This window comes from Odocoileus virginianus, chromosome 23 (assembly GCF_023699985.2).
Source record: "Odocoileus virginianus isolate 20LAN1187 ecotype Illinois chromosome 23, Ovbor_1.2, whole genome shotgun sequence".
NCBI classification, from domain to species: domain Eukaryota; kingdom Metazoa; phylum Chordata; class Mammalia; order Artiodactyla; family Cervidae; genus Odocoileus; species Odocoileus virginianus.
Window position 1 is genome coordinate 53495407 of NC_069696.1, and position 21094 is coordinate 53516500.

Sequence of the window (21094 nt, forward strand, 5' to 3'; positions counted from 1 at the left end):
ATTAGATGATACCTTATTTATAGATAGCTCTTTTAGACACACTTTGTTTTCTTTTTCTTTCATTTATTTTTATTAGTTGGAGGCTAATTACTTTACAATATTGTAGTGGTTTTTGCCATACATTGACATGAATCAGCCATGGATTTACATGTGCTCCCCATCCCGATCCCCCCTCCCACCTTCCTCCCCATCTCATCCCTCTGGGTCATCCCAGTGCACCAGCCCTAAGAATTTGTCTCATGCATCCAACCTGGGCTGGCAATATGTTTCACACTTGATAATATACATGTTTCGATGCTATTCTCTCAGATCATCCCACCCTCACCTTCTCCCACAGAGTCCAAAAGTCTGTTTTATACATCTGTGTCTCTTTTTCTGTCTTGCATATAGGGTTATTGTTACCATCTTTCTAAATTCCATATATATGCGTTAGTATACTGCATTGGTGTTTATCTTTCTGGCTTACTTCACTCTGTATAATGGGCTTCAGTTTCATCCATCTCATTAGAACTGATTCAAATGTATTCTTTTTAGTGGCTGAGTAATATTCCATGGTGTATATGTACCACAGCTTTCATACCCATTTATCTGCTGATGGGCATCTGGGTTGCTTCCATGTCCTGGCTATTATAAACAGTGCTGCGATGAACATTGGGGTACATGTGCCTCCTTCAGTCTGGTTCCTTGATGTGTATGCCCAGGAGTGGGATTGCTGGGTCATATGGCAGTTCTATTTCCAGTTTTTTAAGGAATCTCCACACTGTTCTCCATAGTGCAAACCATACTAGTTTGCATTCCCACCAACAGTGTAAGAGAGTTCCCTTTTCTCCACACCCTCTCCAGCATTTATTGCTTGTAGACTTTTGGATAGCAGCTATTCTGACTGGCATGTAATGGTACCTCATTATGGTTTTGATTTGCATTTCTCTGATAATGAGTGATGTTGAGTATCTTTTCATGGGTTTGTTAGCCATCTGTATGTCTTCTTTGGAGAAATGTCTGTTTAGTTCTTTGGCCCATTTTTTGATTGGGTCATTTATTTTTCTGGAATTGAGCTGCAGAAGTTGCTTGTATATTTTTGAGATTAATCCTTTGTCTGTTGCTTCGTTTCCTATTATTTTCTCCCAATCTGAGGGCTGTCTTTTCACCTTGCTTATAGTTTCCTTTGTTGTGCAAAAGCTTTTAAGTTTCATTAGGTCCCATTTGTTTATTTTTGTTTTTATTTCCAATATTCTGGGAGGTGGGTCAGAGAGGATCTTGCACACTTTGTTTTTAACTCATGAACTTTCTATATCTTGTTCCTTCTAGAAATCATCTATACTTACTAACTCTGGAGAATGGATCTTCTGTTATTCTCCGATCCCCTTAAAGTTAGTCATTATCTTTACTTTGATCAGAGTCATATCCTTGCTTCCTTTAGTTTCACCACCCATATATGTATCCTTAAATAATATAATTTAATTTTGCCTATTTTTGAACTTCATAAAAGTTGAATCATACTATATATATTCTCTTTTGCTCCATACTGTTGCTTATGGCTATACTTGTTCATTTTTACTTCTGTCTAATTTTCCATTTCTAAATATCTTTTTATTTCTCCATTGTACAGCTAATAAACATTTATGATCTTTCAATTTGAGGACTACAAACAATAATGTTGCTATTAATGCTGTTAAACATGAACTGTGATAAACATAAGCACACAGTATATTCCTAAGATGGGAATTCTTATATCACAGGATATGAATATCTTCAATTTTACCTGATAATGTGAACTAATTTCCAAAGCAATTGTGCCCAATTACACTGCAACTAGAAATCTATAAGAACTCCAGCTGCTTTTTATCCTGGCCAACCTTTGATATTGTCAGATGTACTAATTTTTGCAAATCTGCTGGGTTTGTAAAGGTATCCCACTAATCTACACAGCTTTCATTAGAAATGAGGTTGAGTACCTTTTTCATAAGTTTTACCAGCCATCTGGATATCCTTTACTGTGAAGTGGTGGAAAGTCCCTCACATGTTTTGCTCTGTTTCTATAGATTGTCTTTTTGTTTTTGTTTTTAAAAAAGGAGCTTTTTATTCTGAGTACTGATAAATACTTGATTGATCCTACAGGTTGCAAAAATCTTCCATTCTGTCATTTCTTTTCTGTCTTTTTAAGTTGTCTTTTGACGTAACTTTAATGTAGTCAATTTTTCCCTTTGTGTTTAGTGATTTTTGTAACTTGTTTAATATCACTTAAACCTTGAGGTATTTTCCTATATTTCTAATAGCTTTATAGTTTTGCCTTTTATATTTAAGTCAAAAATCTACCTGGTATTGATTTTTTTAATTAATTAATTTTACTTGGCGGATAATTACTTTACAATATTGTGGTGTTTTTTGCCATACATCAACATGAATCAGCCATGGGTGTACATGTGTCCCCCCGATCCTGAACCCCTCTCCCACCTCCCTCCCCACCCTATCCCTCTGGGTTGTCCCAGAGCACTTGGCTTTGGCCCTGCTTCATGCCCTGAGCTTGCTTGTCTATGGTATGAGATAGAAGTCGATTTCTTTTTTTCCCATAAAGACACTCAGCTGTTCCAGCACTGATCCTCCAGAACAAGAGAGTCTTCTGAGTTGTTTTTCTTTTCTTTTAATCCAAGTGTAGGAAATCTCTAGCCCTTGACAACTGCTTTCATCTCACAGAGAAGCTAACAAGAAGGGGTTCAACTTATTTCAATAGTTGTTAAAACTCAAAAGAGTTTTCTTTATATTGTTAGTTGTAATCATTTGCATGTGTGCGTGCATGCTAAGTTGCTTCAGTCTTGTCCAACTCTTTGTGATCCTATGGACTGTAGCCTGCCAGGCTCCTCTGTCCATGGGATTCTCCAGGCAAGAACACTGGGGTGGGCTGTCATGCTCTCCTCCAGGGGATTTTGCCAGCCCAGGAATCAAGCCATCCTCTCTTGTCTGCTGCATTGGCAGGTGGGTTCTTTACCACCAGCACCACCTGGGAGGCTCCTGAAGAGCTCACTACTAAGCCAAAATTTGAGAAATACCTACTTTTTCCATTCACTGAACAAGATTCAACATGACAAGGTCCTTCCAGAAGAAGTCTGATCCTTCTTCCTCCTGACTCTTCTAGTCTTGCCTTCTTCAGACTAAACAACACTAAGATCCTTTCACTCTTCCTTGTTGTCCTAATGTCATCTCCTCTCAGTACCCTAGCTATTCTGAAGGAAGGTTCTGAACATAAAATTGACTAGCAGAATGTAGAATAAACTCTCAACTTCTTCACCTTACACATATTACCTTTATTAATGTGTTTCCTTTTCCGAAGCCACTTTCTACTGCTGCTTTTGTATGCTGCATACAATTAACCATAATAGTGACATAAAATGAAATGTTTATTTGTTAACACTATCAAATAGCATTAAGTTCCTATTTAAAACATGAATGGAACATCCCTGGAGGTCCAGTGGGTTAAGACTTCATGCTTCTGCTGCAGAGGGCACAGGCTCAATCCCTGGACAGGGAATGAAGATCCTATAAGCCATATGGTGGGGCCAAAATAAATAAGTAAATAAAATTTTTTAAAGTGAATGAGTCTACTGTTCCTACATTTCTCTCATTCTTAAAAGATAACCTCAGTTATGTTTCTTATGTACTTATGTGTGTGTGCACTAAGTTGATTCAGTCAGGTCTGACTCTGTGATGCTACGGACTGTAGCCCTCCAGGCTCCTCTGTCCATGGGATTCTCCAGGCAAGAACACTGGATTGGGTTGCCATGCCCTCTTCCAGGGAATCTTCCTGACCCAGGGATCAAACCCATGTCTCTTACATCTCCTTCAGTGGCAGGTGGGCTCTTTATCACCAGCGCCATCTGGGAAGCCGCTTATGTACTTATAGATGATCCCAAATGGTTTAAAACACATACATGCTGTCTGAGAGGAAACAGAACCATTTCTAGTACAACATGTATCTAAGAGACTTATATTTCACTCTTTGAAGTGAAGTGAAGTGAAAGCTGCTCAGTCATGCCTGACTCTCTGTCAGGACCCCATGGACTATATAATTCATGGAATTCTCTAGGCCAGAGTACTGGAGTGAGGTAGCCTTTCCCTTCTTCAAGGGGATCTTCCCAACCCAGTGATTGAACCCAGGTCTCCTGCATGGCAGGCGGATTCTTTACCAGCTGAGACACAGGGAAGCACAAGAATTTCACTCTTTATGTAAAGGTAAAGAATTTTTGATCACTTTGTTTTCTTCACTATTTTTTTTCCTTTTCTTAGGTGGAACAAGGAAAATTCTGTTTATGTGCTTATTCACAGTTATCAGCATGTGAATGAGACAATATCTTTGCCCCTCTTAGAAAGTTTTTTTCTAGCATAGCCAATTATAATTTTGAGGTCTTTTCTTTATTCAATTGTAGAGGGTTTTTCTTTTTGAAGAATTATGACTGATGATCCAAAAAATTCAATTATGACTAGCAAAATTCCATTATTTCATTTCCCAAGGGCTACAAGAGAGCCCTGCCCCACCAGCCAGGATACACAAGAACTTTGTTTTAAAGCAGTTCCACATGATTGCCTGTTTCTCCCTTGTATTCTCCATGGCTGGGAATTACCTCTTTGAAAAACACAATGCCATGCTGATTGTGCGTTTTTCATTAAAATGTGGCCTGTTACCAGGTTGGTATCTGAGCTCCACATTCAGCTAACCCTTTGGCCAAATTCACACCCACATATCTTGGACATTCTTCTGGCCTAAAGCTACACCCAGAGCATCTGTTCTGTGCAAAGGATTAATGAGAAAAAAATGTGTGTGCAGGTCAGGAGCCAGTTTAGTAACTGTACATCTCCCTTCTGGTGCTTGATCAGCCCACAAAACTCTTGAGGCAACCATCAGACACGTACAGTTTGTGGCTTATTTAAAATTTTTTCTAAAGTTTCCATCTTAAATAGATGGGAAAGCAGCAAGAAAAAACAGAACATTTTCTTTCTTTGTTTTAGTTCTTTGACATTTGATAACCTTTTAGGGTTTCTAATACTAGATTCTTAAAAAAAGTCTTTTCCTTAGGAATCTAATAAAAGTTTGGATTTTTTTTCCCCACAAGTGGAAAGAACAAGGAAAATACTAGTTTAAACCTTAAAAATAAGGAGGAAAAAACTTATATACATTTTCCTTTACCCATAACTCTTTCTCACCCTCATTTCTCTGCATCATCTCTTAAAAAAAAAAAAAAAAGCTTAAAGGTAACCAATTCTAAGGAGTGGAACCCAACATATATTTAAGAAAAATGTATTTTTAAAATATATATATTGATGTGGATATATCTTATTTTTTAAGTTAATGCCATGGAAAAAAGGACACTAAAGATGGGTGAAGATACATTATTCTACAAGTCCCCCAGGTTGGACTGGCATGTATACATTACTACGTATAAAATAGATGACGAATGAGAAGTGACTGTGGAGCGCGAGGAGCGCAGTGCTCTGTGGTGACCCCAAGCAGGAGGGGATGTGTGTGCGCGTGTGGCTGACTCGCTTTGCTGTGCAGCAGGAACTAGCACAGCATGGTGAAGCTGCGATGCTCCAGTCATAGCGCACCCTCCCAAGTCACGCCATGTACACCCTCAGTCAATGTCCCTCTGGTATATAAGCTGACTAAAGAAGCCTCACCGGTTAGGCCTGAGGAGATGAGTTTAGGAAACATACAGAGAGAGTTACTCTTTTATAAGCAGAGGTATAACATTTCCCTCTATCCCTCTACTAAATACCAGGGCTATTTACAGGCAGTTGAGCCAACACATCCTGAGGTAGAACCCAGAGAGTTCTTGTGCCCAAAGCAAAGAGGACCCTCTGTTCTAGCCATCAGATGTTGTAGCCATTTCATTCAATGTCCTGTTAGTGATCTTGACTACTTAGTTGTCCTTCACGGCATTCTGTGCCTGGAATACTATGAATGCCTCTCATTCTCCCTTCCAGGCTATAAAAAGAGAACTGAGTTTCCTCCCCACTATGTCACTTGCCACACTTAGGGAGGCAAGAATTTGTCAATAAATGTGGCAGAGGTTAACAGTAGCGGTTACAGAAACACTGGCGAAAAGCAGTTTCAACTACAATGCATCCCCAAAGCATTGGCCAAAAACAATGACATAGTGAAAGTAAAGCCACAAAAGGGAACTAAAGGAAAAGAGTAAATACTAGTTCCTCAATACGGATTTAGCTCCAAAGTCAACAGAATTCAAGTGTAATTTTGGCTTATTATGTTTGTTATTTCTTTGAAAAGGAAACAAAGGTCTAACAAAATGACACTTGTTATTTTAAATAGTTTTCACTAGTTTTGATTGTTTTAATTTAAACTGACACCTTTCAAAGGTTAGTGAGTCTGGATGAGAAGTAGAATTACCAAATCTACAAGTTTGCTTTTTTTCAGGTAACCAAGTAGAAAAGACAGAGGCTTTGCCAAACAGTATTATCCCAGAGCACCCCCTTATGGCTAAATTCACTAAGGAAAGGTCTTCCACAGGAAAAGTCAAGTGCTTTAAATCTGCAACATAAACAGGTAGATACTGCTTTTCCACTCATAAGATCTTTTTTCTTTTTTTGATGGGAAATTAGAAATCCCCCTGGCACTCAAAAGAATAGTCTCAGTTCACTTTATAAGTAGGTTCATTTACTACTTCAAAAATTAATTTTTCATGCTAGAAGAACATAGAACCCTAAACTTTAGCTTCATTCAATCATGGCAAACCTAAACAGACCCAGTTTTTATACTCCTGATAAGCTTAATTCCCAGATGAATTCTTATACCACCAGCTGGACTTGAAGTATTCTGTGACATGTCATCTTTCATTAAACCATTCATACACACTAATCTCTGAACTTCTCTTGGATGCCAGCTTCAGAGCCCATTCATGTTATGAACACCCTCCGACTTGTTATTTACTGAACAGGATCATTGATCCTTATTGTTAAGATGGTGAATGACTACAGCTATAAATATGGTTCTCTGGAGGGTTCTTGCTGCAGTTGGAAAGACAGGACATGAAAAATTCTGAATAATTATTAATATTAATTAATAACTCATTAATTAGTAATATAAACAAGCAAATGTTTATAATAATTTAGCATGACAGGATACTCACATGTAACTTCTGTCTCCTGTTGTTTTTTAACCCATTATTTAGACTTTTTAAATGTTCTGTATGTAAAGAATAAATCTCTATGATCTTACATTAAACATCAGAAAAAGCCATCAAAGGTTCATATAGTTAAGGCCACAATTTTTCTAGTAGTCATGTACAGTTTTGAGAGTTGGGCCATAAAAAAGACTAAACACTGAGAAATTGATGCTTTTGAATTGTGGGGAAGACTTTTGAGAGTCCCTTGGACACCAAGAAGATCAAGCCAATCAGTCCTAAAGGAAATCAATTTTGAATATTCATTGGAAGGCCTGATGCTGAAGCTGAAGCTCCAATACTTTGGCCACCTGATGCAAAGAGCCGACTCACTGAAAAAGACCCTGATGCCGGGAAAGAGTGAAGGCAAAAGGATAAGGGGGTGGCAGAGGACTAGATGGTTGAATAGCATCACCAATTCAATGGACATGAATTTGAGCAAACTCTGGGAGATAGTGAAGGACTGGGAAGCCCGGTGTGCTGCAGTCTATGGTGTAATAAAGAGTCAGACATGACCTAGTGACTGAACAACAACAGAGCAGATTTGAAGACTTTGAATTCTGTTTTGCAAATGTCAAGTTCAGCTATCTATTCAACATCCATGCAGAGACACTGAATAGGCAGATGTGGGGTCAGAAATTAACAGAAGTCTGGGTTGGAAAATCTGGGAATTGTATTAATTTAGATGGCATTTAAAACCACAGTCATAGAAGAAATCACCAAGAGAGTGAGAAAGAGATAAGGACCAAGAAATGGTGCTCTCCAGTGAAAAAGGTGGGAAAAAAAGGATTCAGCAAAGGAGACTAAAAAGGAACAACCAGTGAAGGAGGAAAAAAAAACAAGAGTGTGTGGAATTCTTGGGAGGCAAAGGGAAGACAGTATTTCCAGGAAGAGATCAATTGTGTTGATGGCCATAATGATGAAAACTAAAAACTGACCACTATACTTAACAATTTAGAAATTGCTGTTATCAGAAACTTAACAAGAGCTGCTTCTATGGAATGATGGAGATGAAAACTTGATTGGAATGAGTTTAAAAGATAATGGGAAGAAAGGACCTTTGCTATTAAGAGAACAGGGGAATGGAGCAATAGTTAGTGGAGTTAAAAGATGGTGTCTTTAAGATAGGAGAAGTAACAGCATGTTTCTATGGTATCAGTAATAATCCAGCAAAAAAGAAAATTGATCACGTAGAAGAGAGGGAGGAGGATTACAGTGTACTTGAATAGACGGGGTATGCAATCCCATTCACAAACCGAGGCACAGAAAAGTGATTTTTTTTATGATCACACAACTAATATAAAAGCCTAGATTTGAACTCTAACCGCACAGTCCACATTCTCTAACAGACCATGATGGAGAAGGCCTGTGTCACCCACTGTAAGGTGCTTGGCAAACGGTCATCAACCTCTGCCTAATAACATTATTTCAGAGCACATATGACTTCATAGGCAATTCATTTCAACATATTGAGTGTTTAACGTGTTGTTAGGCACTAGGCTGGTAGGGACAGAGGAAAGAAAATATAAAAGTGAATGACACACTTTCCCTAAGGAAACTAATAATCTGGTGAAGCTTGAACAAATAACCAAGAGAGGACAAAAGAAATTAGTATATTATTGGACAGTTCTAGTGATGAAAGTATTTCCTTATACTCTACCTCTAGGCAATGTCTCCCAATTTGCTTCTAAGTCTGCCCTCTCCAGAATCAATGACAACATCTATTCTTTGGGAAAAGTGGATGAATCACAAGTCCTTTCTCACTGGTAGAAAACTGTACCAACTGGATCTGGGAATAAACAATAGATCACAAGCCCCAAAGCATACACTATAAGGTAAAGGTAATGAAAACACCAATATGAACTTGTTTTGTATCTTTATTTCAATCTCACTGGCCCAACGCTGGGTAAGCTGGAGGGCCTCCAGGAGAAGGCCTGAATCTGCCTTCTCCTCTTACTTCACTCCACCTGATGACCACCACACCACTGAGCCCTGATTGAAGCATTTCCCCAACGGTCCCTCACTGACATGCCAGCGGGCAGGGCCCACTGTGGCACTGACCAATAGCTGAGCAGGACAACTAAGGGTTGCTCGTTGACAGTGGGCAGGACTAGTAACAGATCATATTAAACAAAATAATAAGGGGAAAATGTTCACAATAAGACCAGTTAAAATTATAATCATTTTGTACAGTTTAATTCTGTGATTGGCTAATGACCAACCCAGGGATCGAATCTGGGTCTCCCGTATTATAGGCAGATTCTTTACCATCTGAACCACCAGGGAAGCCCCACAATGATAGTGTTAAGACCAGATTTCATCTTAACTCAATAAAATGTGACAGCCATAAGTAAGTAAGTTAAAATGTTTGGGTCATCCTTTAATACTATCATTGATTTTTAAGAAAAGAAGGGATAATTTAATAAGTGTTGAATGGTGAATTTATACAAAGTTCCTATGATCATTCCTGAGGTATTTTAGACAAACAGACAAAACAAAGAAAACCTGATACATGTTAAAAAAAAAAAAACTTCATGTCACATTTTTTTTTCTGACTGACTTATTCTTCATTATTTTCTTCTAAAGATCAGGAGCCATATAGTTTTTCAAACTAAGAAATTGTGTGAAATATCTGTTTTGCTTAGTTCTGTAAGTACTAGTTCCAGGATCAAAGATAAAATGAAATAAATGGGACTATCCACTTTACAATCTCCTTGTCCCTTAAGAATGTCCTGTGGAAATGTGATTTTCTAGGACTTCATTAATCTCTAGTTAGCTGAGGAAAGGGCTTACAGACACTGCTTACAGATGGTTGAACCAACTGTTATTACCAAGAGGGCCTTTGACTTGAAAGCAAGCGATCTTAAGATGGCAGTGAAAAGCAGGGTGATCATCCTAGTTCTTGCACATGAAGAATTGATAGCTTTTTAATTGCATACATACATTCTGAATCTATAGTACATGGTTTCCGATGATGAAGTAAGTACCTACTGCACTGACTGCTGTTTTCTATTCTTGTTTTTAACAATCCAGGAGCAACACTGCAGAATTTCAATTTTCAAATGGTTTGGGAAGATGTAAATAATTATACAAACAGCTATAGTTAACCACCTATGTTTCCTTATTCTACCTTTTTAAAAAAAATATGTGAACTTAAAGACATGTACAGGATATAAAATAAAACTTAGGTACCTCAATGACCTTCCCTCAAGAAAGAGGACTAGTATCTTTTTGGCACAGCTTACTAAAGCTTTAAAAGTTAAAATTTCCACCCGTCATGCTTTTCCTTTCCTTTCTCTCTCTGCTTTTCCAGACCCTCTTCCCTCCTGTTGTAAGAAATGGAAACCCTGCAACTATTCCTTTAGTACAGAAGTAAAACTCAACTTAAAGGACTATAAATATGAATAAAATTCAGTTCTCGACCTCAGGGAACTTTACAGGGTGGTAATTATCCTAACAGAAATAATAACAATAAATATATTTACTTCCCTCTTTATACTTAAGGAAGGGTTTACACATGCAAAACTTCATTTGATCTTTAAAGCATTCTCGTAGGAAAGACAGGACAGATACTATTTTCCCAACATAACAGAGGAGATGGAGATAAAATAGTCAACATATTTAAAAAGGTAAAAACAACTAGATAAACTCATACATTGTAATTATAACTAAACATGTTATATAGTTATCTATGTGTCCATATGTGTTGACTTTTGATCAACATGAGTTTGAACTACATAAGTCCACTTACACATGGATTTTCTTTTTCAGTAAATAAGTACTGCTGTACTATAGGAACTGTGGTTGGTTGAATCTGCAGATGCGGAGGAAACGCAGGATATGGAGCACTGACTGTAACGATATACTTGGATTTCTGACTTGGAGGAGGGATCAACTGCACCCCAAGTTTTTTTCAAGGGTCAGCTCTATATACACCACATACACCCATAGCTTATCCTTGGAAGGGTGTCTTAGCTTCTGAAAATATTTATTCCACTAATCTGCTACAATGCTTAAAATTCATTTTAGGAAGTCCATACTTGGGTATCTACAAGAAGTTCCATTAGAATATAGGCCTAAAATGCAAAAAAAAAAAATTATTGAATGCTAATAATTTACAAGTGGATCAGTTCAGTCATGATAAGTGGGTTCCTTAGAAAAACGGAAGGTTGGGATTATAGTCCTAGAACAAACGGGAAAGGCTGAATGGAAGGAAAGACAGAAAGGTCTTGATGATCGAGGTAAAGCCCTGGGCACGAGCAGCCTGAGAACCTGCAAAACTGAGCGAGGCAGAGGCAGTGAGAGGAGAGGCATGCTAAAGCAGACACGGATTCACTGGTTTCCCAATTTTGTTTCCACTAAACACAAACCCTGGCATCAGCTGCAGTTTCCAGTAGGCCTATATTGGTAATTCACCTCCAAGATGTAAGTTAACCTCAGTTCAGTTCAGTCGCTCAGTCATGTCCAACTCTTTGCAACAGGAGGCCATGGACTCCCTGCCCATCACCAACTCCCAGAGTTTACTCAAGCTCACGTCCATTGAGTCGGGGATGGCATTCAACCATCTCATCCTCTGTTGTCCCCTTCTCCTCCTGCCTTCAATCTTTCCCAGCCTTGGGGTCTTTTCAAATGAGTCAGCTCTTCACAGCAGGTGGGCAAAGTACTGGAGTTTCAACTTCAACATCAGTCCTTCCAATGAATATTAAGGACTGATTTCCTTTAGGATGGACTGGTTGGATCTCCTTGAAGTCCAAGGGACTCTCAAGAGTCTTCTCCAACACCACAGTTCAAAAGCATCAATTCTTTGGCGCTCAGCTTTCTTTATAGTCCAACTCTCACATCCATACATGACTACGGGAAAAACCACAGCCTTGACTAGACAGACCTTAGTTGGCAAAGTAAAGTTTCTGCTTTTTATTATGCTAAGTGGTCATAACTTTTCTTCCAAGGAGTAAGCATTTTTTTATTTCATAGCGGCAGTTACCATCTGCAGTGATTTGGGAGCCCCCCAAAATAAAGTCTGCCACCATTTCCCCATCTATTTGCCATGCAGTGAAAGGACTGGATGCCACGATCTTTGTTTTCTGAATGTTGAGCTTTAAGCCAACTTTTTCACTCTCCTCTTTCACTTTCATCAAGAGGCTCTATAATTGTTCTTCACTTTCTGCCATAAGGGTGGTGTCATCTGCATATCTGAGGTTATTATTATTTCTCCTGGCAATCTTGATTCCAGCTTGCACTTCATCCAGCCCAGTGTTTCTTATGATGTATTCTGCATATAAGGTAAATAAGCAGGGTGACAATATACAGCTTTGACATACTCCTTTTCCTATTTGGAACCAGTCTGTTGTTCCATGTCCAGTTTTAACTGTTGCTTCCTGACCTGCACACATATTTCTCAAGAGCAGGTTAGGTAGTCTGGTATTCCCATCTCTTCCAGAATTTTCCACAGTTTATTGTGATCCACATGGTCAAAGGCTTTGGCACAGTCAATAAAGCAGAAATATTTGTTTAATATTTTAAATATTTATTTAAATATTTATAGAAAATAGATATTTTTCTGGAACTCTCTTGCTTTTTCGATGATCCAGCGGATGTTGGCAATTTGATCTCTGGTTCCTCTGCCTTTTCTAAAACCAGCTTAAACATCTGCAAGTTCACAGTTCACATATTGCTGAAGCCTGGCTTGGAGAATTTTGAGCATTATTTTGCTAGCACGTGAGATGAGTGCAATTGTGTGGTAGTTTGAGCATTCTTTGGCATTGCCTTTCTTTGGGATTCAGTCCTGTGACCACTGCTGGGTTTTCCAGATTTGCTGGCATCTTGCATGCAGCACTTTCACAGCATCATCTTTTAGGATTTGAAATAGCTCAACTGGAATTCCATCACCTCCACTAGCTTTGTTCGTAGTGATGCTTCCTAAGGCCCACCTGACTTCACATTCCAGGATGTCTGGCTCTAGGTGAGTGATCACACCATCATGATTATCTGGGTCGTGAAGATCTTTTCTGTATAGTTCTTTTGTGTCTTCTTGCCACCTCTTCTTAATAGCTTCTGCTTCTGTTAGGTCCTTTCCACTTCGGTCCTTTATTGAGCCCATCTTTGCATGTAATGTTCCCTTGGTATCTCTGATTTTCTTGAACAGATCTCTAGTCTTTCCCATTCTACTGTTTTCCTCTATTTCTTTGCAGAGATCACTAAGGAAGGCTTTCTTATCTCTCCTTGCTATTCTTTGGAACTCTGCATTCAAATAGGTATATCTTTCCTTTTCTCCTTTGCTTTTGGCTTCTCTTCTTTTCACAGCTATTTGTAAGGCCTCCTCAGACAGCCATTTTTGCTTTTTTGCATCTCTTTTTCTTGGAGATGGCTTCCTGTTGTCAGGAACCTCCATCCACAGTTCATCAGGCACTCTGTCTATCAGATCTAGTCCCTTAAATCTATTTCTCACTTCCACTGTATAATCGTAAGGGATTTGATTTAGGTCATACCTGAATGGTCTAGTGATTTCCCTTACTTTCTTCAATTTAAGTTTACCTCACAGACCTCTAAATAAACACTTAATGGTCCTTTAAAATTAAATCAGCTTTGCTACCACCTGAGCTTCCCTGGTGACTCAGTCAGTAAAGAATCCAGCTGAAATGCAGGAGACCTTGGTTTGATCCTTGGGTCAGGAAGATCCCCTGGTGAAGGTAATGGCAACCCACACCAGTATTCCTGCCTGGAGAATTCCATGGACAGAGGAGCTTGGCAGGCTATAGTCCATGGAGTTGCAAAGAGTTGGACACAACTGAGCGATTAATATTTAAATTTAATTAACTTGGTACCATCTACTTTTCAACTTGCATTTATTTCCCCTATCTGCCAAAGCCTTGTTCTTTCCTAGAACTGAAAAAATAAAACCAAAAAACAAGCCTTTTTCTTTTCATTTCCTGTTCTTGCCTCTCTATTCACTTATTCAGGCCAAATCTTGCCATCTGCTGTTCCATTTTCAACACTGCTTTCTCAACTTCCTTCTTACTTATTTGCCACAAATCTAACGTTCCTTGGGTCACTCATGAAAAACAAAATTTCTGCACTGCACTGTGTTGCTGCAACTAAATAAAACTTCAGGTCTGAGTTCTTTAGTATTCTTCTTACTGACTTCCTTCATTCAATCCTCCATCTTCCTGTAACATTTAAATGAAGGCTAGGGACATTTCATGGTACCAGATACCAGGCATGGTACCAGGCATATATGTACTCAAAAATATTTGTAATAACTTTATGTAACTTTACAGTCAGGAACATTCAGTATGTAAATCCTCGGAAGCAGTTTCCTCAAAGTTAACAGCTCAAAAATTCATTCATGAAAAACTGGACTAGAAAATTCTAAAAGTCAAAGCATAAAAAGCAACTCTAATGTTTGCAAATCTGCAATGTATTTTGTCTTCCTTTAATTCATTCATATCTTCTTTTCAGGATACAGAAACAAAACACTTGTGTTGCAAACACTTCAGAAGAAGCTGGATATGGCCTCAGAATTGAGTATTAGAGTCATTAAATTTTAATCTTGTTTAGGAAACAGTCAGCTTATTTTGGGTAAAGGGCAAGTTGCCATTTCTCCCCATATGGAAATGGTGGAAACGGGGAAACACCTGCACATCTTTTCCACAATCTCATATTATGCTAGGGAATTTCTGATTGTTAATTCATCAAACATTTTAAGAGTATTTTTGGCTAGCACTGTACTAAGTGAGATATGCAAATGTAGCAAGTGCACAGTCCTTGCCCCTAAAGAAGTTATAATGTCTAGAGAGAGAACCAGGCAGAATTCAGAACAAAAGCTGTGACCACATAATAATGTATTGGTGGGAGGGTGGGGCATCTGGAAGCCCAGTGGTTACTAGGAGAGTGGTTTCCAGGAGGTGAGAGTTTTTAGGCCTGCTTGTAATGATTCGCAGGAGTGAAAGTTAAACAGTCTTCGATTTAGAAGATAAAGAGCCCTGATTTAGAGGTGGTAAGAGCCTGAAGTGTAGCAGATGCTGAGAAGATTGACTTCCTAGCAGTCAAAAGTCAGATTTGGGGAAGGGACTGATTTTGAGATAACCTCAATAACCTCAGATATGCAGATAACACCACCCTTCTGGCAGAAAGCAAAGAACTAAAGAGCCTCTTGATGAAAATGAAAGAGAATAGTGAAAAGTTGCCTTAAAACTCAACATTCAGAAAACTAAGATCATGGCATCTGGTCCCATCACTTCATGGCACATAGATGGGGAAAACAGTGGAAACAATGGCAGACTTTATTTTTGGGGGCTCCAAAATCACTGCAGATGGTGACTGCAGTCATGAAATTAAGAGATGCTTGCTCCTTGGAAGTAAAGCTATGACCAACCTAGACAGCATATTAAAAAGCAGAGACATTACTTTGCCAACTAAGGTCCATCTAGTCAAGGCTATGGTCTTTCCAGTAGTCATGTATGGGATAGCTGGACTATAAAGAAAGCTGAGCACTGAAGAATTGATGCTTTTGAACTGTGTTGTTGGAGAAGACTCTTGAGAGTCCCTTGGACTGCAAGGAGATCCAATCGGACTTTCCATAACCAAGAAAGTGAGGTTATCTCATCCTAAGAGAAATCAGTCCTGAATATTCATTGGAAGGACTGATCCTGAAGCTGAAACTTCAATACTTTGGCCACCTGATCTGAAGAACTGACTCATTTGAAAAGACTCTGATGCTGGAAAAGATTGAAGGCAGGAAGAGAAGGGGATGACAGAGGATGAGATGGTTGGATGGTATCACCGACTCAATGGACATGAGTTTGAGTAAGCTCTGGGAGTTGGTGATGGACAGGGAGGCCTGGCGTGCTGCAGTTCATGGGGTTGCAAAGTCGGACACGACTGAGTGACTGAACTGACTGACTGATTTTGAGAATGCAATTGGTAAGTTTGGGGAAGTCAGGTGATAAAGGGGGAAGGGATGGAGATTTTTGTTGTGGTTGTTATTTAAAAGCTTAGATTTGATATGGTGGGTAAAAAACAAATAGGGAAATTACCTGAGAAGAATGATTTTTATGATAGTTCTGTAAAAATCAGACTGCAATCGAGCTCAGTAGACAAGCTGCTGCTGCTGCTGCTAAGTGGCTTCAGTCGTGTCCGACTCTGTGAGACCCCATAGACAGCAGCCCACCAGCTCTGCCGTCCCTGGGATTCTCCAGGCAAGAACACTGGAGTGGGTTGCCATTTCCTTCTCCGAAGACAAGCTAGACATGCCATATTTTAGGCCTAGGTTGTTAAGACCTGAAATAAAATGGTAGCTGACAAAATTTCAAAGTTGAATTAAGATAAAAACAATAAAGCAAAGGCTATGCTACACACCATCCCACTCCTATTGTACTTAGTTGCTCAGTTGTGTCCAACTTTTTGCTACCCATGGACTATAGCCCACCAGGGTCCTCTGTCCCTGGGGATTCTCCAGACAAGAATAGTGGAGTGGGTTGCCATGTCCTCCTTCAAGGGGAATCTTCCCAACCCAGGGATCAAACCCAGTTCTCCCACATTGCAGGCAGATTCTTTACCACCTGAGCTAGCAGGGAAGCCCATCCCATTCCTATTCTTTAATTATTAACCTAATTAACAATTATCTCCAGATAATTTATCTCCAGTTCCCCATTCCCATGGAGCACCTCTCCCTAGTTTACATCTTTGTATCAAAGACATTTTATTCAAGACATCCTTTTTAGTACTCTCCACCTATGCCTTACTCAGTCTGCCTTTACTTCATCATTCCATTCATCTTTCCATCAAATGATTTTAGTCCTTGTAAGACCTTAAGGCATTAATCATCTCAGAAAATTTTCTGAAATTCTGTCTGCTAGTCACCTTAACCACCCAATGACAACATAGAACTTACTTTCAAAATTATTAGAATTTTTGACTACTGATGGTATTCATGCTAGTTAATGCTCAAGTTTTTAAAAATCATGATTGTTGTAGAAAATAAAATCACTTGTAATCTTGCCACCATTATTAAAATACTAATGCATTCCTTCCAAATACTGTAAAATGTGAATAATCTTCACATATTTTAAAATACAGTTAAAATATCAGACTGCAATAGAGAGATCCTGGAATTCAGCAGACAAGCTAGACATGCCATATTTTAGGCCTAGTCCTTTTAACTTATTTTTAATGGGAGGACAGTTGCTTTACAATGTTGTCTTGGTTTCTATCATACATCGACATGAATCAGACATAGGTATACATATGTCCCCTCCCTCTCAGTATATACATCTTTGCATCTTGCTTTTAGTTTTCATTTCCATAGTTATTTTGGAGGCTCCTGGAATTCAAGCGGTTCTACTCAGAATCTTGCTAAGATCCCTGCTACTGCTGCCTCTCTGTAACTCAGCCTGTACTCTCTGTAACCTCTGATTATTCGTGACTTCTGCTCCCTGTGGTTTTTGCTGTCTGGCATCCACCAACTGCCTACTCAATGCACCTTTAAACCATTTTTCAAACCACCTCAGCCTCTCTTTCTCCTTACAGTGTTTGGGTAGAGCTTTAACAAGTTTCTAACAGACCTTTTACCCTTGGGTCTAGTGTCCATGCCAGTCCACAAAATGTTGCAAAGAGGGAGGAGTCATGTCTACCATAACAGAACTTATGAAGTTCCTCTTAGAGGAAAGGGAATGGCATACACAGTTGTCTTGATCTATATTCCTTCATTTCTTACTTTTTGAAAATAAGATTTTTGATGACTATATAATTTTCCGTCCTGTGAACATTCCAGATGTACCTAACTGTTCCAACAGTGATGAACAGTTAGCATGTTTCTGATTTCCACTATTATAAATAATAGTGAGATGAGTAGCCTGCTAAATTGCTTGAGTCTCAAGTAAAAACTCTTGATTTCTAAAAGCTGAATTACTACATCAGAGGTGGCACTCTTGATAGTGTTTGCCAAACGAACTTCCAAGGGTTTTATGACATTAAAATAGGAGCAAGGATTTTAATTTGCTATATTTTGCTTTTTAGGAACCACAGGGAAATCTATACCGTAAGCTAGAAATACTTAATTAGAAGAAATATTTGCTCTTAAGAGATGTTCTTATGTAATGAATTTAGTACATTTTCGGAATGAAGGTGGTAGGGAAGATTACAAAACAGCAGTTTGTGTTTTGAGGAGGAGGAATGCACTGGAGACGGACTTGAATTGGAAAGTTATTATGCACGCAAGCATATTGAAAAAGGAATGAAAGGCACATTAAGCTATGCAAATTCATTCCTTATCTTTAACCTTTATATGCATAACTACATTTTACGCAGTTGAGCCTGCAGGTACATGTTTGTATTTTTCAACTATTAATCGACAAGTCTACTGCCATTTTGTGATCTGCGCAAGAATTCCTAAGGTCAGTATGCCAGAAGTTAATTAGCCTTTCCCCTTTAGTTAGAATTTTTTTCTCCCTTCAAATTTTTGTCTTTGGGATAATTTTGGATAATACCAGATGAATACCTTGGTGCACTCATTTTTTAAAAGTCACGCCATTGAAAGCTATTTCCCAGAGTGGAACTGTTGTTTTAAGAGATACGAACAATTGTATTACTTGTCCTATATTGCAAGATACTGTACTCCACTGACATGTTATTAACTTTGCACGTCTGTCTCGCTGGTTCTTTCCATTTTCCATCTTCCCCACGGGGAAATGGAGCACAAATGGCTGAGTCGAACACAAAGTATAAATAAAAGCTCAATAAATACTAGTGGATTAATCTTTCTGTACCTGTAGGCTTGACTTTGCTCCAGATTTTTCTCCCCGAGTCTCTTCCTTTAGTTTCTTTCCGGAAACTACTTCATTACCTTAAATTGGCAGTTTCAGGCAAAGTAATTTTGAACAGAAGCGACTTTCGTTTCCCTTACATCTTGTTTCCCATTCTGGAAACTTATTTGCTGTCTGAGGAAGCCAAATTCAAAGCACTCACTGCCACCTGAGCTCACTCACACCTGGCTGCCTCCTCAGAAAGGAAATGTTTTCTGGAAAACTTTCTACGCCAGTCAATACGGGCAGATTCTGAAGCTAACAAGATAAGCGCACGTTTCTGTCACCCCATTAGACGCTGAGTGGCAGAAATTCTATGAAGGGGTAAGGACGCCCGTGGATTATTTTGCATCTCAGCAGCTTGGAGTTAACACTGGATGCCCCTTCCCAGGCCCCGACAGCTACGACAGGCGGAAACCCGCCCAGGAGGAGCTTCTGCCGCCTCCGCTGAGCCGCAGGCGGAGCGCCCGTCCCCAGACGCCCAGGTGGAGCCCGGGCGCCGGGTTCCTCCCTCAGGCCGCCAAGCCACAGGTCCAAGGTCGCCGCGCCGAGCGGCCGCCCCCCTCAGGCGCTCGAAAGGCTGGGCGGGGTGGGGGGGACGGCCGCGGCGTCAACACTGACGTAACGCCGCAGCCGCCGCGCGGTACGGGGGACCGGGGCGGGGGAGCGGGAGGGGTCGGGGAGCAGGCAGGGAGGGGCCGGGAGATGAGCGCCAAGACGGCCTCTCCGGCGAGGACTGGGCTGTGGGCGAGTTGGGAGAAGTAGAGAAACGGGGACTTGAAGGGGATGCAGTGTGGAGAAGATGTAACCGTCTCTGATGCCGGCGGCTCCCTCTGAGGAGCTGGCGCTCTAGAGATAAAGCCTCATCCTGCTCCTGGCTTTGATTGCCGCTAGGTGATGCTCAAAGCGCCTCTGGCATGCTTTGGAAGGGCCGTTCTAGTCCTTCTTTTATAAGGAATGTCTTGCCTTCCCTGCATTGATCCGTCCGGGCACTTGCCAGCACCTGCTGCTACTTAGAGACAGTAAACGACTTTTGAATACCAGCTTCCTAAACCCTTCCCGCTGGCCTTCCGGAAAAAGGAATGCTAATAGGCTACACTTGGCTTAAAGCTCAACATTCAGAAAACTAAGATCATGGCATCTGGTCCCATCACTTCATGGCAAATAGATGGGGAAACAGTGTCAGACTTTGTTTTTTTTTTTTGGGGGGGGGGGGCTCCCAAATCACTGCAGATGGTGATTGCAGCCATGAAATTAAAAGACGCTTACTCCTTGGAAGGAAAGTTATGACCAACCTAGATAGCATATTAAAAAGCAGAGACAGTACTTTGCCAACACAGGTCTATCTAGTCAAGGCTATGGTTTTTCCAGTAGTCATGTATGGATGTGAGAGTTGGACGGTGAAGAAAGCTGAGCGCCGAAGAATGGATGCTTTTGAACTGTGGTGTTGGAGAAGACTCTTGAGAGTCCCTTGGGCTGCAAGGAGATCCAACCAGTCCATCCTAAAGGTGATCAGTCCTGGGTGTTCATTGGAAGGACTGATGCTGAAGCTGAAACTCCAATACTTTGGCCACCTCATGTGAAGAGCTGACTCATTAGAAAAGACCCTGACGCTGGGAGGGATTGGGGGCAGGAGGAGAAGAGGACGACAGGATGAGATGGTTGGATGGCATCACCGACTCAATGGACATGAGTTTGAGTAAACTCTGGGAGTTGGTGATGGACAGGGAGGCCTGGTGTGCTGCGATTCATGGGGTTGCAAAGAGTCTGACACGACTGAGCGACTGAACTGAACTTGGGACGCCTAAAGAAGTGTGTCAACATAGGGAGGAAAAAATGACTGCTCAAGTTTAAGAGATTGAACTCGCTGTCTCCGCCTACCCCCGAAATAAAAAAAGAAAGTGAAACATGGTAATTGTTTAAACTGCGTGTTTGAGTTGATAATTCTTCGGGTAACCGGATAATTTTTTGCAGTCTTAATTTTGAAGTTAAAAAATAAGATTTTAAAGAGTCGCTTTATCCTCAAATACCTTTCGCCATTTTCAAGCCTTAATTGTCAAATCCTGCGAGTAATGCGGAGTGGGGGTGGGGTTGTAAAATTAGCATAGAAATAGGACTTTA

At 40.0% G+C, this 21094-nt stretch overlaps 1 long non-coding RNA gene across 1 annotated transcript in view; it reads right to left on the bottom strand.

Annotated features, from left to right (window-relative positions):
* Nucleotides 1-19554, bottom strand: part of LOC139030653 (uncharacterized) — a 70346-nt gene extending 50792 nt beyond the window's left edge. Inside the window, exon 1 of the long non-coding RNA XR_011483074.1 lies at nucleotides 18938-19554. This is a non-coding gene — a long non-coding RNA (uncharacterized lncRNA). The remainder of the gene's footprint in view (nucleotides 1-18937) is intronic.
* Nucleotides 19555-21094: the final 1540 nt, after the last annotated feature.